Source organism: Leptosomus discolor, chromosome 12, assembly GCF_034619465.1.
Source record: "Leptosomus discolor isolate bLepDis1 chromosome 12, bLepDis1.hap2, whole genome shotgun sequence".
NCBI lineage: Eukaryota > Metazoa > Chordata > Aves > Leptosomiformes > Leptosomidae > Leptosomus > Leptosomus discolor.
Genome location: NC_141402.1, coordinates 12,829,315 through 12,852,870, shown reverse-complemented (window position 1 = coordinate 12,852,870; position 23,556 = coordinate 12,829,315). Strand labels below are relative to the sequence as shown.

The window sequence follows — 23,556 nt, the reverse complement described above, 5'->3', positions numbered from 1 at the left end:
CTGCCCCGCTCCCGGGCAGTCCGGAGCGGTGTGCGTGAGGGGGAGCCGTTGGGGGCGCGAGGGCGAACCGTTGGGCGCGCGAGGGGCGCCCGCCGCGAATGACTAATCAGTTACAGGCGTGGAGGTGACAAGCGGCGCGTTCGCGTCCTGCGGTGACAGCGGGAGGCAGCGCCCCGGGGGGCGAGCCCCGCTGCGGGGGGAGGAGGTGCGGGGGAGCCCTCGCCTCCACCCGTGCGGTCGCTCGCTGGAAAAGTAACTTTTTGTCTCTTTTTTTCTCGGGGGGCGTAGGAAGGCCGGGCGTTGCGGGTCTCCGCGCTTCCCACCAGCGCGGTGTGGGGCTAATCCCTCTGCGACAGAACATCACGTTAAACCGAGAGGCTTGCCGAGGTTTAAATGGCTTTCTGTGGAGAGGAAGAAGAGACCTCGGCAGCGATTAAAGCCAAATCAGAGCCACGCCAGGGGGCTTGGATAGCCTGGGATTAATAGCGCTAATTACGTAGAGACAGAAGGTAGAAAGCGCTTTGCTGCTGGTTTTAGGTCTGAACGCCTCAGTGCAGGCGAGGGAGATGCAGTTGATGGGAGTGACCTGGTGTGCTACCAGTATCCGAAGCAAGATAAACTCGGTTACTTCCTGCATGAATTGTGCTGGCGACCTGCACTCAGGTGAACTGTGAATGATCACGCTTCTAAATCGCATGAGCAGTAGGTTTATGCTTCAGCAAAACCAGTACTGCAGTGATAACTTCCTGCCCGTAGTTTCTTCTTTACAGTAGTTCGGTCCGGTTCCTGAATGTCGATCACCTCGATTGCCGCCTTTTCTAACCTGATGTGCCTAGAATACAAAATAAATGATTTTGTTGCAGTTGCTAGATGTAGTGTGTTAGAAAGATCACTCGTGTGTGTGTGTTGCCTTCCCTCTGCAGCCGGACTGTGTGCTGGTGAAAGCATAGCACTTGTTACTTATCTTCAAAGTAGATGTTGCTGTCTCTTGTGCCAGTTATCAATACCAGTGATGTTTGACCGTAAGTTGGACCCCTCAATCTGATGGAGGGATTGCCGAATGTCTGTGGGGTAGATGTCCATGGCTGGGTTTTCCTCTGGCAGGCTGAGCAGCAGAAATGCAGGAGTTGTGGCGTGTGTAGGGGTCTGTGTGCCATGTACTGTAGCACTTGCGTCTTGTAAGTCAGAGGGCTGCGCTCAATGTCTTAATGAAAACGTGAATGACAAGCTCGTGTTGATTTGTTTCAGAACAACCGCAACGTGCAGGTTGTCTGTTATACTAGCTTTGTAAAAGTAAAAGCTGAAGAGTTGTTGAAGAGTGCTGTTGTAATTACAAAATAAGTCAAACCCAGGACTTATGCAAGACAGTTGGATGACTCAAAATGCCTCATTTTTGCAGTTGTACTTACTTTGTGTGACTTAGGTCGTAAAGCAGAAAAGAATGAAGGTTTAGTTTAGCCAAATTCTCAATGTGTTAAAATGCCAGTTTCTGATGAAAAATATTTTGGGCATTTTGAAGTTGCTATGAAGAAATTGGCATTTGTTCTGTACTTTTTTTTTACCCGGGGTGGGTGGATCCGTCCATGTGTGGAAAAAGACTTGCCTGTTTTCCCCATTGTAATGGGAAGGGATCCTGAGTCATTTGTGTGTTACTCGCTTTTTCTCAGCTATTTCCTGATATGTTTCTTGCCTGACCAAACCCAGTATTGTCCCACTGATGCTTTTAAAGTTTTCTCCTTTAAAACTTTGCGAGGTCTATTTATATGAAATTGGGGGGTGGTGGTGGTTATGGCAGGAAGGGAGAACATTGATATTTTGAAGGGGTAGAAGGCCTGAGGGACCCTTTCTTATTCTGTCCAAGTTACAGCTGCTGTTAGCAGCTATGCCTCTAAATGGAAACGTCCTTCTTGCTGTTTGAGAAGGAAACCAAGGACATTGGTCTGCCAGGGCAGAAGTTTGGTTAATGTCACTCACTCAACCTTTCTTTCAGTAAAATCTGCATCTGTTTGGGTCTCTTGGGTGAGAAGGGAAGGGCTGCAGAAAAACCTGAGGAAATAGTAGGAAAACGAGTCGCTCCCAGTAACCCATCAGTTTGTGTTGATGTCTCTGGAGAGCAAATTGTATTGGTCTGCTTCTCGGTGTTGTCACTCACTCTATCCCAAATAAGTGTCACCACTAATAAAAGTACTGTGATCTTTCTTACTCTCCTGACTGCTGTGGTAACGTGCTGGTTTGCCGTTAGAGCTTTCCACGCACTGTCTGTACCCTTCTGGTACGTCTCATGGTATCGGTTGTGCTTTCTTAATCATTTGGTGTGAGAAGCACCCTCTGTGTTTTAACTTTGTATTACCGAGAAATTAACCTTCAAGTGCAAGTGTGTTAATTTAGGCGGCAGTAACAGTTGCTGCTGTTGTAGATCTCTGCCCTTCAAGCCTGTGTCGCACTTACGCGATGGATGGTTTAGACTGGGATCTGCTTTTTTCCTTGCTGGTCCTCCCCTTCGCTTGTGGTCTCTTGGAAAGTGGGGGAAGGCTGAGTTCTAATCGCACCACAAAGGGCAGCAGCCCAAGTGTCTCTGATCACCTCGGAGTGCTTAATATAAAAAAAAATGGAAGCTGAAGCTTATAAACAATAGTGAATTTATTACGGATTAACAAACAGCTATAGGCTTACGTGGTCACACAGCAAAACTTCTCTGGGTCCTGCCTTCTGTTCAGTCAAGCGCTTCAAAATCCAGTCAAGTCCTAGGAAAAAAAGCTGAAAAAATGAGCTGCTGGCATGTTACAGTGCTCAGTTTAGCACCAAAATAAACCCAAAGTCTTTTCTGTGGTTGGTTAGTATCTTTTACGCTTCTGCTGAACATAGCCTTAGTACTGATATTGGTGAAAGACTATGGTTTCTTCAGTGCGCCATTCTCTCCATTAAAAAACCCACATTTTCTGTTGTACGTAGGGTATATTTTCAGTGCAATTTTGACTAGAGATCAGTGTTCCTTTATTGCTTTGCGCACCAACATCTGACAGAGATCTGTATTACCCTCTTTGGAAGGGATTCCAAACTTTTTTGTTACAAATGGCATTGATCTGCTCTTGAAGTTCAAAGTAGCAACAAAGACAGGCATTGTTCCTTCAGTTATGAAACCTGCTTTTTAATTTGTTTTAAAAGTCGTAATTAAACAGGAGTAGAACATATTAGTGGTACTAATAAACCTGGCACGGTGTTGGTTATTTTTAATCTTCAACTGTGATGTCTGATGCTGTAACACGTTTTTTCATAACAGAGGATTGTGTACTCTAGCTGCCTTTGTGAACTGTTATGTAAAAACGGGAGGGAGAAACAAACTATTCTACCATTGTTACCAATAAACACAAAACATATTTTGGGGCTACAGCTGTACGATAAACTCTGTAGTTTAGCTGGTTAATAGACTATGCTGATGGAAACTAAGAAAACTGCAACAGTTTAACATAGTTGTGATGGCAGAACACCTCTGTAGGTGTATCTTAAACTGGGGAAAAAAAAAAAACCTCTGCAGAAATGAGTTGGAAAGCTTTGTATAGGCTGCTCGAAAAGCCTTCAGTGTGCAGACCAGCTCTATAAAAAGGGACTCTTAGTGAAGGAAATGGGTAGGAGGGAAGATATTTAGATACTTCTTTTTTTTTTTTTTTTTTTTTTCCTGCAAGAAAGCTTCTGTTTCCATAAACTGATGGCATTCCCTCTCAACTCTTACTTGAATGCCTCTGAGCACAAGAAAAACTCTGCATCCTCAGAAAATGAAATGCTACCTTTAAACTCTTCAGTGAAGATATTTTCTGTTGAATGTGTATCAGTGTTTTCTCTGCATCAGAGGACTGTGTTATTCCAGGATCAGTGTGAGCATCTCTCGTCCTTGTGAGCTGTAGTGTCCACACCTTTTGCAGCCACTTCTGCTATCAGTAAAATGGCTGTGCCCTCATCCCTGTGGCTTGGTTTCACTGTGGTACTAAGGACTCTTTTTCCAAGGGAAGACTGCAGCACCCAGCGGATTGTTAAAAATAAAATTTTAGATGCAAAAGTTCTGTTGTAGAATAAAACCTTTTTCTTCTGGACAACAGGGTGTCTGGCCCTGGCAGGGGGGATTTATGTCAGTAAGAAATAAGTAGTGACATGCTAACTTTACATGGGTATGTTGTCTCTCTGCCTTTCTGTGCCTTACCCTGACTTGACAAAGATTCACAGCTCCTTCTCCCAGACTTAGAGTGTCAGTGGAGTAAGAGAGAAGGGGCTGCGTGCAATAGGGATTCCTCCTGTCTTTAGTTTTTAAGTTGTAGGTCTTGCTATCCATACTGTCATACCATCCACTGCTTGGTTATCTGTTCTTTCATTTGTTGCCCTAGTGACTTGGAAAGGAGGGACTAAAAATGATTGAAGGATATACTTTTCTCGTATCCCACATCTTCAGCATTGAGGACAGTTAGAAAAGCAATGGCCTAGAAAGATCAGGAAAATACAGATGGCAGAAGAAAGAAGCAAACTCCTGATCAGAGTATTTGTGCCTGAAGACAGCAGAGACAGGTTTGGTCTACTCGGGTGCTCTGTGATCTGCAAGACAGAGCAAGTGACTACAGCTGTAAACTGAAGAATGTCTAATCCAATGTAGTAGCCTTCACACTTGTAAATTTTGTTTTGTAATGTCATTTAATCTGTTACAAATACCACACATCTATACCGTCTCACATAGTCTTCATCTGACCAGGATAGGTAGTTGGAACGTATGTTGTATTAAGACAGCACAGTAACTATGCAAATTCAGTCTTTTCGAGTATATGCTACACTGATGATTTTTAACAGTGCAATAGAACTTCTCAGGGTCTGCACACTGCTAGGTCTGTTTGGTACAGAAGGCCTGTGTCTCATGCATTTATTTTATTTAGCTATAACTGTCAGGGGCTTAAAACAAAGCTAGCAGTTTTCCATTTGTTTTAGATGTAGGATTTTGCCACATTATCCCAGCACTGATTTTTTTGAAGGCTAGAAGAAAAGTAGCACATACTGCTGCTTTGTTGTCTTCCCTTCTGCGTTTATGGAAGTGTCTTTAAAAAATTTTGTCATCAGGCCTTGAGACACTGTCCAGTTTAAGGTACGTTATGGTGAAATATGAGTAATATTGTTATGCAGAGAAGTCCTAGGTTTGAGCTAGAACAGCTAAGGACTAGATGTGGAAAAAACTAACTAGTGTTCTAGTTTGAGTCAGTGAAATTCAATATGCTAATTTTTCAGCTGTTAGACTAAATCTTTGTTGCTTTTGAGCAGGATGCATTATCATAGAATATTTCAAGTTGGAAGGGACCCATAAAGATCATCAAGTCCATTAATTGTAAGGAGTACATCTTGTAGTGGGAACAGTGAGAAATCATGCAGCACACTTAGCTATCAGCTTGGCTGGTGCATAATACAGTTGAACCAAGAAGAGAACTGTCTTTGCCTAGCAGACCTTTATATAAAAAGGCAGCTAATGATTTTTGGTTTAGGTACTGTGCTATAGCAAATATTTCTGTAAGAAGAAAGAAAGGAAGAACACTGGAAGTTCTTCAGCTGCTGTAACCACAAGGAATGCTTTCCTCTTTCTTCCCTTTAGTCATCCTCACTGAAGAAAGTCTCCTGCCTTTATAAGGCAGTCTTCCTGCTAGAAACTCTGCCGCAACCTCTCACCTTTCACAGCTTGCACAGTGTTTATGTTCTGTTTTTTAACTGACCTCACAACAGGTGTTTCCCTTGCATTACATTCCCTGCAAATTCTTGGCTTCACAGGCCATTTTTCCTACTTTGAGGGAGCTGAAAATAGCTCAGAACTGGTAAACCAGACAAGACCAGTCTCATTAGGCAGGAAATATTCACATGTTCCTTATTTACTTCTATTTATAGGTGTAACATTACCTGGGGGGTCCAGGTTGTTCTCCCCAGATAAATCTAGGTCTGTCTGTGAGCCACTTGCACTCAGTTCACGGCTTACTTAGAGACTTCAATATTATTTCGTACACTTATCAGACGTGAGCAGTACCTCTGCTAAACCCGATGTTAGCTGTGAAAACAACTAGTATAACAGTTCATGGGTAAAAGAATATCACCATTAAATATTAACTTGTAATATTCATTAGTGTAGTAGTGGAAAGGCGCTGTTAGTTTGAAACATGAGTTTCCAGGGCTATCATAGCTGTTGAAAAGGAGTTGGGACTGGACGAGAGCAATTTAAACTTTTCAGGCATGTTGTTCCCTGATGGGTCTGGTTCTGAAAGTGCTCGGTTAGGTTACTGAGATTGTCACTGTTAGGGCTTTTCTGCTGTAATGCAAAACAAATGAAAAATAACTGTAGAGCCTTGCTCCCTGAAGTGTTCCTGGTATAGTTAAGTGTTGATTTTGTGGAGAAAATGCCAAATAAATCCTGCATTTTGAAACCTGTGTTACTTTACAAACCACAGAATTTGTATCGGTTAGGCAGTTACTTTCCTTTGGTCAATACAATACACCTGAATACCCGTTTGTTCTTATAAGAACATTCTTTTTCCAAGAAGAATTTTATTGAGGGACAAGAAGGGTAGACCAATCTCAAGGTCCCCAAAGTAAAATGAACTATTACTTTCCTTAGAAAAAAGAGTTGAGCATTCTAAAAGGGTAGCAATACTCCCTCCTTGCATCTCTCTGTAGGTTACTGGCTTCTGCTTTGTGCTAGCATCAGTATTCAGGGAGGCTGATGGGTTAAGATACTCATCAGTCTGAAAACTAATTTTTTTTTTTTTAACCATTTTTCCCACTCCTAAGGTTAGTTTTCAGCTAAGTGAGTTCTTGCAGCCTGTTTGTGTAGCTACATGAAATGGAGCTGGTGAGAACATAGGGAACATTCTTTTTGGTGGCAGCAAGGGCTTAAATCAATTGAATGTAATCATGTAGTAATGTGATTATTAGTGGTAATTACCCTGCAAATAATGAGTGATTTTTCTGACGATGTGTCCTTCTGCTTGAACTGTTTGGAAGAACTGCAGAATGTCTGAAAATAGGAGATGCTATGACTAGGCTGGTATCTTGGAGCAGCAGGTAACAGCCTTAGAGCACTGTCACAGTTGCTGTCCCACGTTCAGTTTATGACTAAACTATAAATGTACTCGCGGTGAACTGGATATTTATGAATAACTCAGAATTTATAATTTGCTCGAAATCATGTTTCATCTACCTGAGAAAAGCGCTGGCTCTGTCACAGTGTCGGTGTGAAGGTAGGTGGCATTTTGGGTGCTGGCTGAATCCAGCAGTCTGAGTCAAGAGAGTTTTCAGGAAGCTTGGTTCACGCATGATGGCCTACATAGCTTTGCCATATTTCACTGGCAGTTTCCATCTGTTCCATCTACTGGATGTGGGCCCAGAGCAAGCATACTTGAAAGCGTAAAATTAATAAGAGACTGCAATTTTTAGATAGCTGTGTATACAAGTTTGAACTTAGCGTTGTCAGATCTGCATATTCTGCAATCGTTGCTGACCCATTAAACAACTTTAATGTGGGTTTCTGCAAGTGGAATACTACTGAAGTAATCTTGTGCATCATTTTTAACCCATGTTTAGCCTTCTGCAATCAGTGATAAGGTTGTGAAACTTACTTGCTGGGTTCAGGTTTTTACTGCCTTCTTAGCAATTTTTCCACTCACCTTATTCTGAAATAAAAAAAATAATTAGACCGTGTCCTTCACAGTACTAAGCTTTACAATGAATAAATGTGATTTTTTAAAAAATAATTTCTGCAAATGTGTTGTTTATAATATTACTGGAGACTTTTATCAGTGAGACTACTTAAGGCAGAACTGTTGCTTCATGACTTTGTTCAGCACTTCAAACACTTGCACTCTAGGAGATTCCCCGCTCCTGAGACAGTGCGCAGTAATTTTAAGTAATTAAATTTGGAGTTAGAATGATGAGTGTAACTGTAAAAGGCTGAACAGCAGTGCCATAATTTTAGCATTTGGGAGGGAGAAAATAGTTTTGTCTGAAGTTAGTTTCCTTTTATTCTGACAGCCAAGAGAAACCGGTCAGGGTGCAAGTTCTTCACACAATCCACAAAGCTCTGTTTCTGACTGGAAAAAGAGTATTGAACACACACATTAAAAAAAAAAAAAAAAAAAAAAACCAAGCCAAAACCAAAAAACCTCACCAACCAAACTAGAATTTAGATACAATTTTCAAGGCCCTGAAGAATGACAGAATTAAGCTGGAATCAAGACAGGAATGACTGTCATAGATCAAATTCCTTGTTACTCTGAACATGCAAAGAGCAAATCCATTAAGCTAGAATGTAAGCATGCAGACAACTATTTTTAAATGATCAAGGTCTGGTAACTTGAGCTTGTCACGATACATCCGCATGCTTTTTCTTTTATTTTTTTTTTTCCCCTTTCTTCGCTATTCAGGTTAGAAAGGTGTTCACTGAATATTTTTGTCATCAGTGTTCAGTGACTGGATCACTGCTGTCCCTTCTTCACAATGAAATGTGTGAATAGTTGGGACTTTACCTGAGAAGTCTCCTATTTTTGTACATAAAGCTCGGAATTTGTGTGAAACAGGTTGCATAAAGGTGGCCTTGAGACTTTTTTTTTTTTAACCGCTTCATTTTACAATTGTAATGTTCCTTCAGTCTAGAATTTCCTAATTTAGAGAACTTCTTTTTTTTTGTATGGTTCTTTGTAAAACAGGAGGGAGTTGTTCAGGAAAGGCCTTGTTCCATACAGTGCATCTTAACAGGTTATGCAAAACTGGATAGTGATGGTTTTTTACAAGGAGGTATTTTGTGTCTCCTTTAGGGATGGGCTCAGGTTACAGAGTTAACTCTGTGGTTTCAAGTTTGTGTCAGGTGTGATAAATGATAAATAACTTCCTTTTTAGTTAGTCTTCTCTCTGATGACATCCAGGTGTTGCTGGAACGCCAGTCTGCAACCTTCATGATTGTCACATCTAATAAACTGTCAGTGTGTGACTGCTTCCCTTTGGGGACGAAAGGGACCGAGTTTGTGGTGAAGGCTAACAACTTTTATTAGATCAACAGATATACTTGGAGAAGAAAGAGAAAAGCTTCTGGACATACTTGTATCTCCTGTTTATGTTAGACAAAAAACCGTGTAGTACTACAGCTCCACGTCAGCTGGATAAATCTCACCTGGTGGTTTGGCAGGGGGCTGGTACCCTTTTAAGGAGCTGACCAGCCTAGATTCAAAAAGCCACAGGTGGGCAATGGTCTTGCTATTTAAGGTTATCAGAATCTTTTCTAGGAAAGGGAAGGGATTAGAAATGGGAGTATTTTCTGGTTCTGGTCTAGGGTATCCGGATCTTTAGATATACCTAATCCCCTTCCATGTAGTCTTCTCCTTTGTTCCGTGAGCCAGCCTTTCTTGGTTCATTTGTAATTTCTGGCTGGGGTGTGCGTGCTTACCTGCAGTTCTGACATATTTATGGGGCTCATCTGTGTCTCCTTTTTGTTGTAGCCACATGGTGCCATTTTTTTTGAATTAGCTGACTTTTGAGGTTTGGAAGAAGTCTTGACTGGTAAGAGACAAATGGAAGAAATAGCGAAGGGGATACTTCAGCCTGACTGTAGCTGGTTTTTTGTTCAATTCTAGTCTTAAATCTTGTAAGTTAGAGGGTCTTTTGGATGGCCCTCTGCTGCTTTATTTTTCAGGCATTAAGGAGTACTGTTTTTTCTGCAGAGTATTCCTGGATGGACAGCTAACAGTAGTTGTTCCTCACTTGATTATTATGATGCTGTTGGTTATGAGCAATTTTTGAAGACTAACCTGAAATTTCAAGTTTTTTCCTATGTATGTATTAATGTTTCTTATTAGGCGTGTAATAGGCTTTTACCTTGTGGTCTGGTATGAGTTATGGATGCTATTCAAAATGCTGGATTTGGTGATTTGCATTCTTATAACCCCAGAGTGTCTGTTACGAGGTTGTCTCTCTTGCCCCACCCTGCTGAATATGAAGGTACTGGCCTGAGTTGCTTGAGCTTGTTGAGGCTTGAGCTGGTAAAGTGCAGTGGAAGCTCATCCATGAAAGGGGGGAGATTCTGTGTTAATGGTTGTAATACACAGCTAGGATTTAGCTGACAGTTTATAAGCAATGTGGTTGGTTTACTTTTTAAAGTTCCTGTTTTCACACAGGACTATAAGGTAGTGGTTTTTGATTTGGTTTGGTTTGAAGTGTTTATAAGTGTTTTCCAGGCTTGTTTCAGGCAGGATGTGCCCAGTCATCCATTAAAATGTAGGCAGCTGTCGTTCTCTGTGGTATAACTTTCCAGGTGGGCAAAATATTATTTACGTGTTCACAGACTTGCATTTTCTCATTTTTGTTATTAATAGGATCAATGCTTTTGTTTAACTCAAGTTCATCTTGGGTTTTAGGTAGCGTGAAAACTTACTAGGTTGACTGGCTGGGAATACTTGAAATTATCAGTCTTGTTAATGGAGAAGTATTTTCTGGAGTTCATGAAATGCATACAGTATAATTATCCACTACCTTGCAAGAAAAAAATCACTTGCTGGTTTTTTTTTTTTTTTCAGTTGAAATGTATGTGGTCCTTTTTCTAAGTAAATAAAAGAGGAATATTGTTGCTCAGTAGATCTATTAAATTCCCATGTTTAAACATTTTATTCTGAAACATGATCTCTTTTTTTGGTTTCTGGTTGGCAAAAATGTCTTGAGAAGGAAGCAACTTTATTATAAAGGCAGGCTCATTTGAACACATTGGTTCTACTCGTTTAGGGTGTGTCAGCTATCTGCAGTATTTCTGAGCCAAGCCAAAAATGTAAAATAAAAGTGTTAAATATTTTTGTGGGCATCACAAATTAAGCTGACATGAAGGTTACTTAACTTCTGAATGACAACTTCCATGAAGGTTTCGCTACTTGTCTTTTTAACAGATACAATTAAAATTCTCTCTTGATTTCACTGGAAAAGCCCCCTTGCCAGGAAAAGCAGAAAAAAAAAAAAAAAATTAAATTTTTTTTTAAACAAACCTGAGAGTGTGTAAGAAAGATCACCAGGCTGATGGTCCCCAATGTTAAGAGCAGCCATTGCTGTTCAAGTAAGCAGATAGAATTTGAGCAAACCAGAAGCAAATACAGGAATAAGGATAGTGCCTATACCTGTAATAAAACTTTGCTAGCACGTACATCATCATTTCCCATCTGGATATAATAAAGGAATAATAATTATTTTCCATTATTACTAAGACCTTGATATTTTAATAAAATAAACAGTATCTTATGTAGAATCACTGTTTGTAACTGAACTGTAGCTGTCAAAACAAGCACATGAAGAACTTGGATCCAGGGAATTCCAGTACACACCTGACCTAAAGGAGTGATTTATCCTTCATCCAGATAAAGGTCTGTTGCCCGGTTCGTCACAGGTGCACATTTGGCAGATAGGTGCCTGCACGGTGCCACCCGCGTGTCGGAGTGCGCTGTCCCTGCTGCTGTCTGTTGTGGCTCTGCAGTTGCCTGGGCCTGCAAACGTTATTGCCTGCCCTTTCATCTTGAGGCCAATCGTTTTTGTCTGATGGTTTGTAGATAGTATTTTCTTCTACTTGTGGACTTGGCATACTTTCATTGTAAGATGTGGATGTGGTTTGTTTGGGTCTGAGACTTTGCAAAGGTTCTAGTCCTAGTTATGCCAAAAATCTGTGTATGCAATTTGATGGTATCACAAGTCAGGCCGAAAGATACTACTGATCAGTCTCAAGGGCTAAGATGGAGAAATGCTGATGTCTTCTGAATGATGTGAGATTGGAGCTTGAGGGCACCTGATGACCAGATCAGTGCACCCTGTGTGGACTACACAGTACCCCGGTGGGAAAGAACCTTTGCTTTCTGGAGGGCTTGATTTGATAGTGGGGTGGAAAAGGAAATGTGGTTGGGCTGAAATGTGCGACTTTGTGCAAAATAGTGTCCTCTGCCATTTCCTTTGAAACTAGAGTTTAGTAGCTGCTCCATGTTTGCTGCTCTTACTGTGTTGATCAAGTACTCTAGAAGTCAAACTAGACATCTGTTAAATGAGGTATGAAAAAGTACACGAAGCTGGGAGGTCAAAGGCTGTTGTAATGGGGGAGCCAGACTGCATGTGCAAACAAAATCCACCCAGAGCCTTTTGTGCCTAGCAAAGTGAAAGGTGAAGATGTACTACTTTCCTATTCATCTTAATTCTGTGATCCACTATCCTAAATCTTTAAAATTGTAAAAGTTTTTAATTTTTAAAAAATGGCACACAAAGCTTTAGTGTCTAGATGGAGGGAGAGTTAATTTCACCTGTTTGGTATTGCTGACCGAACAATGAAGTAGGTCTGGTCTGTATTAGCTAAAATAAGAGGGATAATGCATCCTAGCTTTGGTATGTTTTGGATGAAAAATATCACATCATTATGAAAGGATGTTGCCGAGATGAACTTTCTCAGTCTAACTGAAACTGACTGTCCCCTTATCCTTTTGCTAGTGTATGCCCAAGTATATGGGCTTTTTACATGCAAAAAAAAAAAAAAGAGGCAGGACCAAACTGCTGTGGGAACAACTAATCCAAATTGGATCCATGTTCCCACTGAAAGTAGTAATGTGTCTGCTTACAGGAACTATTCCCGTGGCGTGTTTCCCTAAGATCCCTGGAGACTAGTGATGTGGGTGGAGTGCACAGGACATGAAGTAAAAATATTGTGAGATAAACCTGTCCAAAAAGGAGTCTAATCTCCCAGGAAGACAATGGTTATCACATAGCCATGGGCTACTCATTAACTCAGCATTCCTAAAACAAATATTATTCTAGAGTGACAGCCATCTACTGACATGAAACTGTTACTTACTTTTTAATCTCATTTTGGATTTCCTTCTTTGCGCCAATTTTTTGGAGTTTACTAGTAAAATGACAATGTGAGTATCACAGCAGGCACTGTCTCAGACCTCCAAAGAAAGAATGAATTCTCCAGTATGCTGTTGTTACAAAATCAAATCCAGAACAGCTTCAGATTAACTAGGTTTCAATAAATACTTGTTCTGCTTCATCATGTGGAAAAGCAACAGCAAGTTCAAAAGTGGGGGGAGAATAAGGCAAAAGTGGGTTTAAAGACAGTTGATTTGCTAGCATACTTGTACAATAAAGAACAATTTTGGCATCTTGCATAACAATAGAAGGTTGGAATACTAATAAATAGGAAGAATTTTTGTATACAGCCCATAGTTGAGCTATGGGGTTTAAACTGTGATTCACTAAGGTAAATAATACAGGTCTGTAAAGATTAACCACGTTAGCGAGAGTACTGTGTATGGTAATGCTCTTTCGGTCCATGCATCAAAGCTAAGCAGTCAGAGCCAGGAAGACATTTCTCTTGGGATATGGTGGTGGGCAATTAGCTGCATTTCCAGAGATTGATGGAGTCTTCTGAATCGCTTCAGTGTTGGCCGTTGTCAGAAATGGAACATCGGGCTTGGTAGGCTGTTGTTTTGTGTAATGCATGGTCCGGTGATGTGGAGGTAGATATCCAGAACGTATTTACATAACAGCACATTAAAGCTTAATCTTTCTTCTGTTTGCCGATACCTCCCCTTTCAATGTACAGGAAGTTGAAATATTTCATAAAAATCTGATTGTTAGAGGGACAAAAATATAACTCCTTTCTAAAATAACTTTTGTAATACTAATTTCCAGTATCTGTTTCTTCTTATGAAAGTACTGAATGACTAGTTGGTGATTTGATGTTAAGTTTGTAAACTTTAAGAAGTACTAATGGAATGCTTTTCCTCCTGATTTTTAAGTCAGGGCTATTTGTGCATTTGCACCCCTGTGATGTGTCTTACGGAAAGATTACGGAAATTGATATCTCTTGTTTTAATTTAACGCTTTTTGGACTAAGGTCAACTTTTTCAGATTTATTATTCATGAAATCACTTGTCTTGTTAGCGTATTTCATTCTTGCATTTGTTTAGAGGCCCTGAATTACAGCATCTGGTTCCAAAGGATGGCGAAGTCACTGTTGTTTTTTTTTTTTCCTGGTATTTACTGTTCCCCATTGTTGAAATGTCACTTTGGGGCTGTGACTGTCATTAGACATATGGTAATCCTTGTAGTAACTTTTAATGATATTGGTAATGCCATGAGAATGAGGGAAAAAGATGAAATTGGTTCTTGGGGGAGAAGATTTGAAATTCCATGGAATTAAAAGTCTCCCAGGATGCTAATATTGGATCAGGGTAGTGCTCTTCTTTTATTGCTAGTTTACTAGAGGTGAAAATGGTAGCTTTGTTCGTCCTTCCCCAGAAAGAAGTAAGAATTAAGATGGAGTCTATTTTAACATCAGCAAGAATAGGATGTAAGTTTAGAAACAATACTACTTGGTTATATGTGTGAGTTGTGTTAGTGATCTGCTGTTGTTTTTCTAATCTGTACTTGCTTGTTTTGTTTTTTATTATAACTCTTTCACAAAAACAAATATCTAATGGATTGGGGATGTGTTTTCAGAGATGCCAGATGGTACATTGGCCTTGGTCGTCTTGAATCTGCAGTGCTTCCTGAACAATTTAATTACTTAAAACGTGCATACTCCTCTTGGCTATTCTAGGCTGAAGATTCTGAAGTTTTAATAAACTTGTGTTACAATCTGAAGGGTTGGGTTTAGTCTATGGTAATTTTTTGAGTTGGTTTGTTTTAAAAACAGTTCCAATATAATATTAATGTTTAAGCACAGTTCGCTAATTATAATCCTTCAGTAGGAATTACTTTAGCATCTGGAAATATGAAACAAAAAGATTGTGGATTGGAGGTGCTTTCCCTAAATGTAATAGCTGCTTAAAATTATGTGAATGCTAAAGTGAATTTTCTCTCTCCAAAATGCTAATGGTGAAGATCATTGACAGAAGAGTGATTATGTTTTTTTTGTCTCATTAGGTGAGTGCTTTACTTGTTGGGTGGGTTTTTTTGGTGGTGTTTGGGTTTTTTGCATAGGCACAGGAGGCATCTCAGCATGTGATCTAAATACACTCTGCATTTTTAAAGTTTTGTGGCTAGTAACATGCTAGCTTAATAATCCTAGTTTTATTTTACTTCTGTAGCGTAAATACAGGAGAAGAGTCTTGATCAGGTGACATCTAAATAATATCTTCTAAGTATGTGGATGAAGAAAATATGATTCTGTTGGGTACTGTAAGGAGTAATATATAATGAAGCCAGTTCAAACTGCTGATCAGTTGAATGCTACCTCTGATTTGTTGGTATCATGCTGAGAATAAATCAGGTTTGTGTAGTGACTGGAAATGACCTTTTTAGATTCCTTGGAACTGTTTTCACTTTAGGCTTTTGAAAACCCACTACTCTTCCCTGGGTTTGTTCTTTAGTAGGTTTTAAAGCAAATTGTTAGAAAAGCGTTGTGCACATGTTATTGTCCACGTAGATTTTATGAGAATTTGCACTGGTTTAGCTAACTCAGTTCAAAAGATAACTAAAGTATGACAGTGTCCAACATTTGAGTCTTGTACCTTAGCTTTTTCCAGTAAGATTCTATTTCTCTAAATATACAGTAGAACTTGTCTTGTTCAGGTATTGCATTCTCCAAGAGATCTTGGAGAAGACTGAGTGCTTTATGATCTGAAGGATGACTGCATCATATGCCAAGGGAGCAAATGAGGCTGTAGCAGCTCTTATGAGCCTTTATTATGAAAAGTTAGCAGATTTTAAAGTGCTGTGTCTCCTTTGTCCTTTTTCCTCTGGAAGGTATACCTTTTGCCAAAACAAGTCAATGAAGAAATAGCTGATAAATTCTTTGGATAATTTTGAAAATAGTTCACGTATGGGAGTGGAAGGGAAACAAAGAGAAGTTAAAAATACAGTGCCTGCTTCCTCAGATGCACTGTGGCAGCAATGTATTTTTAACCTCCCATGATAGACTTCAGTATGATACATCTTGTCGAAAGAAAAGCTCTCTGGATTTTTAGCATGGTTGTGTCAAAGCAGGAGATTCCCTTTTTGTAGGGGAGAATTATTACTTTCTGTTGCTCCAATTTCTCCCTCCAGTAAGTTTACTGAGGACGGCATTTTTCTTGCTCACCTTGCAATATTAAAAAAACAGAGCTGATGCATACATGAATGAGGAATGTTTCTGAAAATTGATTGTCTTCAAAAAAAAAAAAACCCACAAAAAACCACCCCAAGTAATGACATTGGTATTTTATGTTGATCTGTGTTAGACTACAGCTGTGAGCGTTCTCACTGTTTTCTGTGCTGCAGTAGATAAATTTGTGTTCAAAAATTGGAATGATTGTCCATATACCACAGTAGCCTCTGCTTGCTTTAATTCTCGCTACGGTACCTGTGAGGGAGATACTTTTGTCTAGTATCTGACAAGTGAATACAAATTTCTTTTGTGTGTGTCATTGTCATAGCTTCTTTGTCATAGCTTGATATTACGAAAACAAAAGAAAGCTAGGGACCCTAGTGAGAATGTTAGAGAGGGATTAACAGAGCCTTGTAGCTATGGAGTTAAGCTGGGCTTCTGTTTTCACTACCAATGACATCTTGATTTATGCATACTGGGGATGTTTTTAAACACAGAAGCAATAGGAAATAAGACAGTTTGCTTCTAGCCTGTGTTTCCTGCAGGGCTTCTTGGCTTTGCCTTCCGGTTAGACAGCAGCATTTGGAGCATAATCTTGTTGTTCCATCCTCGTATTGCTGTTTGTTTGTTTTGCGGGTTATGTAAAGCTCTGGGCTTGAATCTGTTCTCTCCCCTTGCCCAAATCTTCCTTGAAGATGTAAGTTGGGAATGTGTGTGCAAAAAATCTCCTGTGCACATCCTGTTTTCAGATTGTGTTATTTCCTTTAGCCTTGTGCTCCTACCGAGAACATGGCTTGAAGGACGTCTTGTGCTTGTGTCTGACGAAGCTGGCGAATGCTAAGGGTAGAAGTGCGTACGTTCACAAACGGTGTAAGAGTTGAACAACTGGCTGGGTTGTTTTAGCGAATGGATTTGTAGCTTTTTTTAGAAGTATGCTGTGATAATACAGATATCTAAGTAGTCTAAATTGTGGTTCAGGGTGTGGGTTGTTTTTTTTTTCTCAGGGCCTGTATTAAGAAAAAAGCTGTCTGGTAGTGGTTTGACTATTCACGCTGTCATTAAGGAACAGTGTAACCACAGACAAACTTGCACAGATACAAAAGCAGCAAGCTGGAACAGAAATACAAACTTCTCTCTTCCTACTGCTTTATTTATTTCAAATGTGCAGATAGCTGAGGTAAGCAAGCCTGCAAAGTTGAGGTTAAAGAGTTAGGTAAGCGTTAACTACTATGAAAACAAGCTTTCATCCATTACCAAGCACTTCGGAGTGGCCTGGTGCTGGTCACTTGCTAAAAGGTGACATAATTTGCAATTACACTACTGTGTAACAGCCTGTTCCTGCCATGCTGAAATACTTTTGAGGATTTTGACATATGCGCTGTAGAAATATATTCGTATGATTTTGCTTATGGGTTTAGTACAAAAGCAGAATGATTGGTGGAAATTAGGTATTACAAAAGGAGGAGCTTTTAGAATGTATCAAAGGGGTTTTCTGAGGAAGATGGCTGGTATTAACCTCTAGCCCTGTCTCGGTGGTCTTTGGTATTAAATTGCTAATACAAGGTACTGATAAGGGTCTTCCCATTCAGAGAAATCATATTGCTTCATCTTCTTTTGTAGGCTACTGTAAAACAACCTCTTAACCTAGTGTAGTTACAGTGATGATAAAAAGTAAAATATGCCTTCATCTATAAAAAAGCATATGAGCATAGAAGCTTTCCTGGGCCTTTAAGTGCTCTAAAACAATAAGACTATTTTTTGCTACATGTACAGAGGATTTAACCATAATACTGCACTGTGGATTTCATAATTCAGCCCTTCCATGGTGTTTGTCCCTCATTTCTAGTACTGTACCTAAAATTTGTACTGTACCACCTAGAAATTGTGATATCTCTTGGTTTTGAGCTATGCTAAAATTTAAATAATATTTTTTTTTATTTCAACAGTGTTTGAGGCTGGACATACTGAATGAAATGGCAAATTTATAATGCGTATTTTGTATGTTTAATTTTCTTAATTTTTATACTGTTAGAATTTTCCTCTCTTTCTTCCTCTTTCTGTTGAGAATATTTCACATCATTATACAGGAGAAATGGTGCTAATGTTTGTTTTGTCATGTTACGAATAAATCTGGTTTGGAAAGTTCCTCTCCCTAATTCCTATCTTTAAAGTCTTTGTTATGGTTCTAATTAGTAGGTATTAGCATATGTATCAAAATGCAGAATGTGCAAGTGCTATTTGGAAAATTAAATGCTAGGTTTAGCTCATCATTTTGTATCATTTGAATTTATTTTGAACAAAACATTAGCACGCTGAAGTATGAAAACGATAAAATTATGGCATAAAATCAACATCAATAAAAATGTTTTATACACGGCTTTTCCTCTCCTAGTATCCATGCAGCTGGGCAAAAACCAAGCAGTATAACAAATATGTTGCTACTCTTCATGACTGAGACTGGAGAAGGTGAATATGGAATTATCAATGTGGAGCTGAAAATGTAAAAACATTAAAGTGCTTTTATAATATCAAGAAGGAAGAAATGGGGTGGACCACACTGAGGAGGAGGAGAATTTTCCTCTGGAGGCAAAACAAGAACATATGTGTCTTGCCAGTTGCAATGATGTGCCACCCAACATGAATGTTGGTACCGCTATGTCTGTAATAACCACAACCATAGGGCTGGAAGAGCAGGCTCAGCCCCAGTGAGCCCTGGCTATGTGAAGAGTTGTGCCCAGTCACTTCTACTGGGATTCTTCCTCTGTTTTTAAAAACTCCTCTTCTGGTAAAGATGAGAAGAGAGGTATTGACTGCTGTGGAACTTCTTGATTTTGTTAGCCTTGGCATAAATATCTCGTTTGGTACCTTGATCTGCTCGCTATGCACTACATTTCTTGATTTTTTTATTTCTTAATACATGTACTTTACTTTCTCTCCAGAAAAAGGTTTTAGCAGCACCTGAAGGATACGTAAAGGCTACCTTGAAGACTTTTCTGTGGAACTGACCTTTATAAGGAGTAACAGGTCTTTATAAAAAGCACCACAGTATCCTATAACAAAAATCTTGATATGACACAAAGATTATGTATTTTATGCCATAGTTCCCTGAGCACTTTGGGCCAGCTGGACTGCCATGAGAAGTGCTCTCTTGTACTCTCTTCTCACTACTTCAGCTGTTTCTTTCCCTGTCTTTGCCAGCTCAAGTGCTTGAGGGATTTCATTAGGAATTGGATCCTGCTAGTGATGCAGGTTAAAAGTAATGGAAAGAAATCAGCGTTTCAGTTTAGCTGGGATTGGTTCCTGATCCAATTCACTGTACTACTGCATGAATACCTCTGCATGGGAGAGAGAGGGGAAACTGAGAGGCCAGGAGTGATGGAGGAGGAGTGGGATCAAGGCTAATGGTGGTAGTGACAGTTTGCTGGCTTAATGTATTTGTGGAACTGTGGCATTGGGTGCTGTGGTCTCTCAGAAGCTTGTTATGTACTAGACAAGATGAAACACTTTTATTTTTTTTATTTTTTTTTTTTGCTATAAAACAGGCTAAAATAATCCATTTTCAGTTAGGTAATATGTCCTCTGAGAAATAAAGAATTGTTCAAATGTCTATGAAGTTGTTCCAAACAGGCTAAAATAATCCATTTTCAGTTAGGTAATATGTCCTCTGAGAAATAAAGAATTGTTCAAATGTCTATGAAGTTGTTCCTCTTGTTTGTTACAACTGTGCTTCCGGAATTGTGACTATGACAGAATATGCTTCTGTTTGGAGGAAGAAAGGTAACCTCAAATCTGATGACAAAGTGTAATCAGTCAGGATGGCAAAATCGGTCTGCCCTGGTAAACAGAAGAGTACAGGGGCCGGAGCAATTGCAGAAACAAGTTGTGTGTCAGCTTGAAAGGTATCCTGTTTAATTGCTGCTGATCTCGTGATGGTTTGTACATACATGTGTGAATTTTGGGGGAAAATGCAAATTTGGCTGATATGTTTTAACAGATGCTTTAGCACCCTTCCCATAAATGTAGTTTTTAGCTGAGATTTAGCCTTTCTACCTTGATTATCATTGTTGGAAGAATAGTTTGTACATCAGCTTATTTTCTGCTAAAATTAGACTTGCTCTTTTTTACATTCAAGTTGCTTTGCAACAGCAAAGTGAATGCAAATCAAACTCATTCTGTATTGTTTCTTTTGTGTTCTGTTACCCTCTTTGGTAACAGCTAGCAAAAAGCTCATCTTCAAGTTAGGGTCTGTCTTGCTAGTTTTTTCTGCTGTCGTAACACTCCCTAACTGGAATGTTGTATATCCTGGGGACAGGAATGGATTCCCGTTGTGGGTAGTCAGATGTAATCCTTTGGTAAAGGACTGAATTTGATAAAACACGTTGCCCATTGCTGGATGCAGCTGTTGTGCATGAAATCCTGTTTATTGAATATGCGATTATAGGAGAATAATGACAAATGTCCTCCCTCTTGGTGCCACAGATGGTGAACTCGTGCTGGTCAGGAGACCAAAGAGAATTTAGGAAGTAGGATCTGCATCGCATACTGTCTATTGCCACATGCTCCCAGCCAGCTGTTTTGTGATGTGAAAATCCAGTGTGTAACTTACAAAACAAAAATACACTTTAATATGAAACGACATGAAGTTCTCGGCTAAAATAAATTGTAACAGATTGTTCTTAATTTGCTTTCTTTGCGAGTTATACTTCATTTTGCATTTGACTCATTGAAGATGACTGTAATTTTGTTCAACCTGAAGTTACCTTAAAACTGTTCAGAGTACATTCATTCTTGTGATTCAGTGGCTCTGTTCACTCTTAAAATTTCTGATTTTGTGCACTTTTTTTCCAGTAAGGCTCCCAGGATGCAAGGGGCAGTGTGTCAACACACTTGTCACAGGACCAAGCGTGCTGTGCTCAGACACAGTGCTTTAGGTCTCCAGCATATTGTAAAATGCAGCTATGTAGGTTTATCAGGAGCAGCTGTTTTTCTTCTGTGGACGGATCCATCTGGGATGGGGGGGGGAGAGAGATGAGCACTGGTGGCTTTTGGAGATTAGCTGGTGACAGTTCTGCTTGGGAAGCGTAGCAAGTTTTAGCAGAGCTACTGTAACAGAGATAGGAGGGGAAAAGGGACAGCAAAAAACCCCCAAGCTCTACTAATCTTTTTGTGTCAGAAAAAGCCTTCAGGATTTGGTTATCTGCATGTGGGTCTAATTGCAGCCTTGATTAGAGGAGTGCCTAACGCTTCCTACTTCAGTAAAGATCTGGCTGAGCTCTTATGGAGGACATTTGGACATACAAGGCCTAGATGAGGAGTCAGAGCAGCTGTGTCCTTGTGCAGGCGGGAGGGAGGCTGTCGGGTTTATTGGATTACCTCTTGTCAGATCATGGCAATGCATGCTTCTTAAATCCCTCGGGATTGTAGGGAGGGAGTGTTGAAGAAGGGATGGCTTATTTTAGGTAAACTGATTTAGACAGCAGTCCATTTTCTTGTTCCTTTTCTGCTGAGAATGTGGGAACATTTCTCAAAAGGCTAATATTCGATCTTCGAAATGTTCATGTCTAGTATCGTGGTATTTTGTGGGCAGAAGCTGCGTGGCAGGTATGATCTGGGCAGAGGGCCTACAGCAGCTTGAATTAGTTTCTGTGCCTTTTATTTAACTTCAGGAAATGGTGGGTGAGTCCCTGCTTTTAATGCTATTCCTGCTCTCCTGCTTCTCCTTCTCATCCTTTTTCCTAAGCTTATGCCAGTTAAGGGTTAATAGTAACCATTCAGCTTACTGCTTCCTTTTGTGTTAAAGGGTAACTGTGAAATCTTTCCATAGTGAAAGAACAATGAAAGATTTCTGGGTTTAAATCTGTTGGAACCTCATGTATTTGAAGAAAGTGTTTGTGGGATCTTCAGCACTCTTGTAGTCTATTACAGAGTTATTGCTATGCCTAGGTCTTTTATCAGTTTCTTAATATGTTAAGCAAATGCTTTGCGCTCCAACTGAGTGGAAGGGACTTCATAATAGTGCCTTTCAAACAAGTACCGTATTTTTGGTTGATTATCTTTATTTTGGAAGGAACAGCCTTGTTCCTGCATGTCACAGTGTAGTTCTGTCCTGTCTCTTGCTGTGCTTGGAGAACTAGTTACTACACAGGAATGGATTCCCCTTTCTCGGGAGAGGAAGGTCTCCTGCCTTTTGCAGCTTAGACCCTGGTGATAGAGCACTGGTGGAGCTGAGAAGTGGCAGAATGGTAGGTATATTTTGGGACCATAAGTTAGGCATAAGAGGCAAGTCAGCAAATACAATCTCTTCAGGGTAAAATATGCAATGTTTGAATTTCACAGTAGACATAGAACCACTCTGTGTTGTAAATGAGTAAGAATTTGCCCTGTGCATATATTCTGTATGGCTGTGACAGTCAACTTGGTGTCCAGTTTTGGAAGTGATACAACTGGAGTTCTTAATCTTGTCCTTTGAGCATAATGGGTGCTTGCTTGAAAACGCTTTCAAGTAGCATTTTTTGCTCCCTCAGAGCACAGTCATACAAAAAGGCTGATTTAAGCTGTGGTGCCACTGAGGAAAGGAGAATGGGGTTTTCCTGAGTCAGTTCTGCTGCTAGCAGAATGTTGCTGCTTGTTTAGTTTGTCATCTTTAGGGGACTGTGAGGTGCTGCACCAACAACTTGTGTCTGCGCTCAGTGAGTGGGGGACAAGAACTTTGTGGGATAAGGGAGAGAGTTAGTGGGGGACAAAGAGATACAGGCATGCCTTTTGATATTGATAATAATAAACTGATAGTCATTTGTAGAAAATGGTAATTAACAAATCAGCTATGACTGAATAGTCACAGATATAAACATAAAATTGTAAAGTCCTAGAAGCTGTTTGGAAGGGGTTTGTAAAAGATCACTAAATGAGAAAGCATAATAGCACTTGGGCGATTCTTTAATTTAACAAAAAGCTTTGTTGAAAAATTTGTAAGAAGTATTTTGAACGAGTGATCTGTGTGGATTTGAGCACTTAGGAGAGATGTGCAATACCCAGCTCTCACCTGTTTCCTAAAATCAGGGCTTACCAAGTCCTGTAGTTTAATTGTAAACTTTACAGAGTTTTCCTCCTCAGTGTAGCGCACTTTACCCAGTGTAATTGGGAATGTTTTACAATGGTAATGAACTTGGCACAGGAAGAACCGTTTGCCTGCTGCCAGAGTAAAGCAAATAAACAAATAAGGAAAACAAAAGAAGATGCCTCCCTGTCCCCTCTGCGGGTCGCAGGAGCGGCTGGCACCACTGGCCATGCTGGCGGAAGGGTGGAATGTCCTGCCGCGCATTCCCCGCAGATGGCCTGGACCTCGGCCACCCCAGCAGAGCAGAAAATACCACGCTCTTAGCCATGCCACTTGTGATTTAATTGGAACTGAAGCTAACTTAGAAAAGTAGTGCATCATCAATTAAAAGTGTTTT

At 40.0% G+C, this 23,556-nt stretch overlaps 1 protein-coding gene across 1 annotated transcript in view; it reads left to right on the top strand.

The window, feature by feature from the left end:
• The window catches only part of MOB2 (MOB kinase activator 2), a 115,454-nt gene that overhangs the window by 123 nt on the left and 91,775 nt on the right, over nt 1–23,556 (top strand). The gene's annotated exons all lie outside the window — the stretch shown is intronic.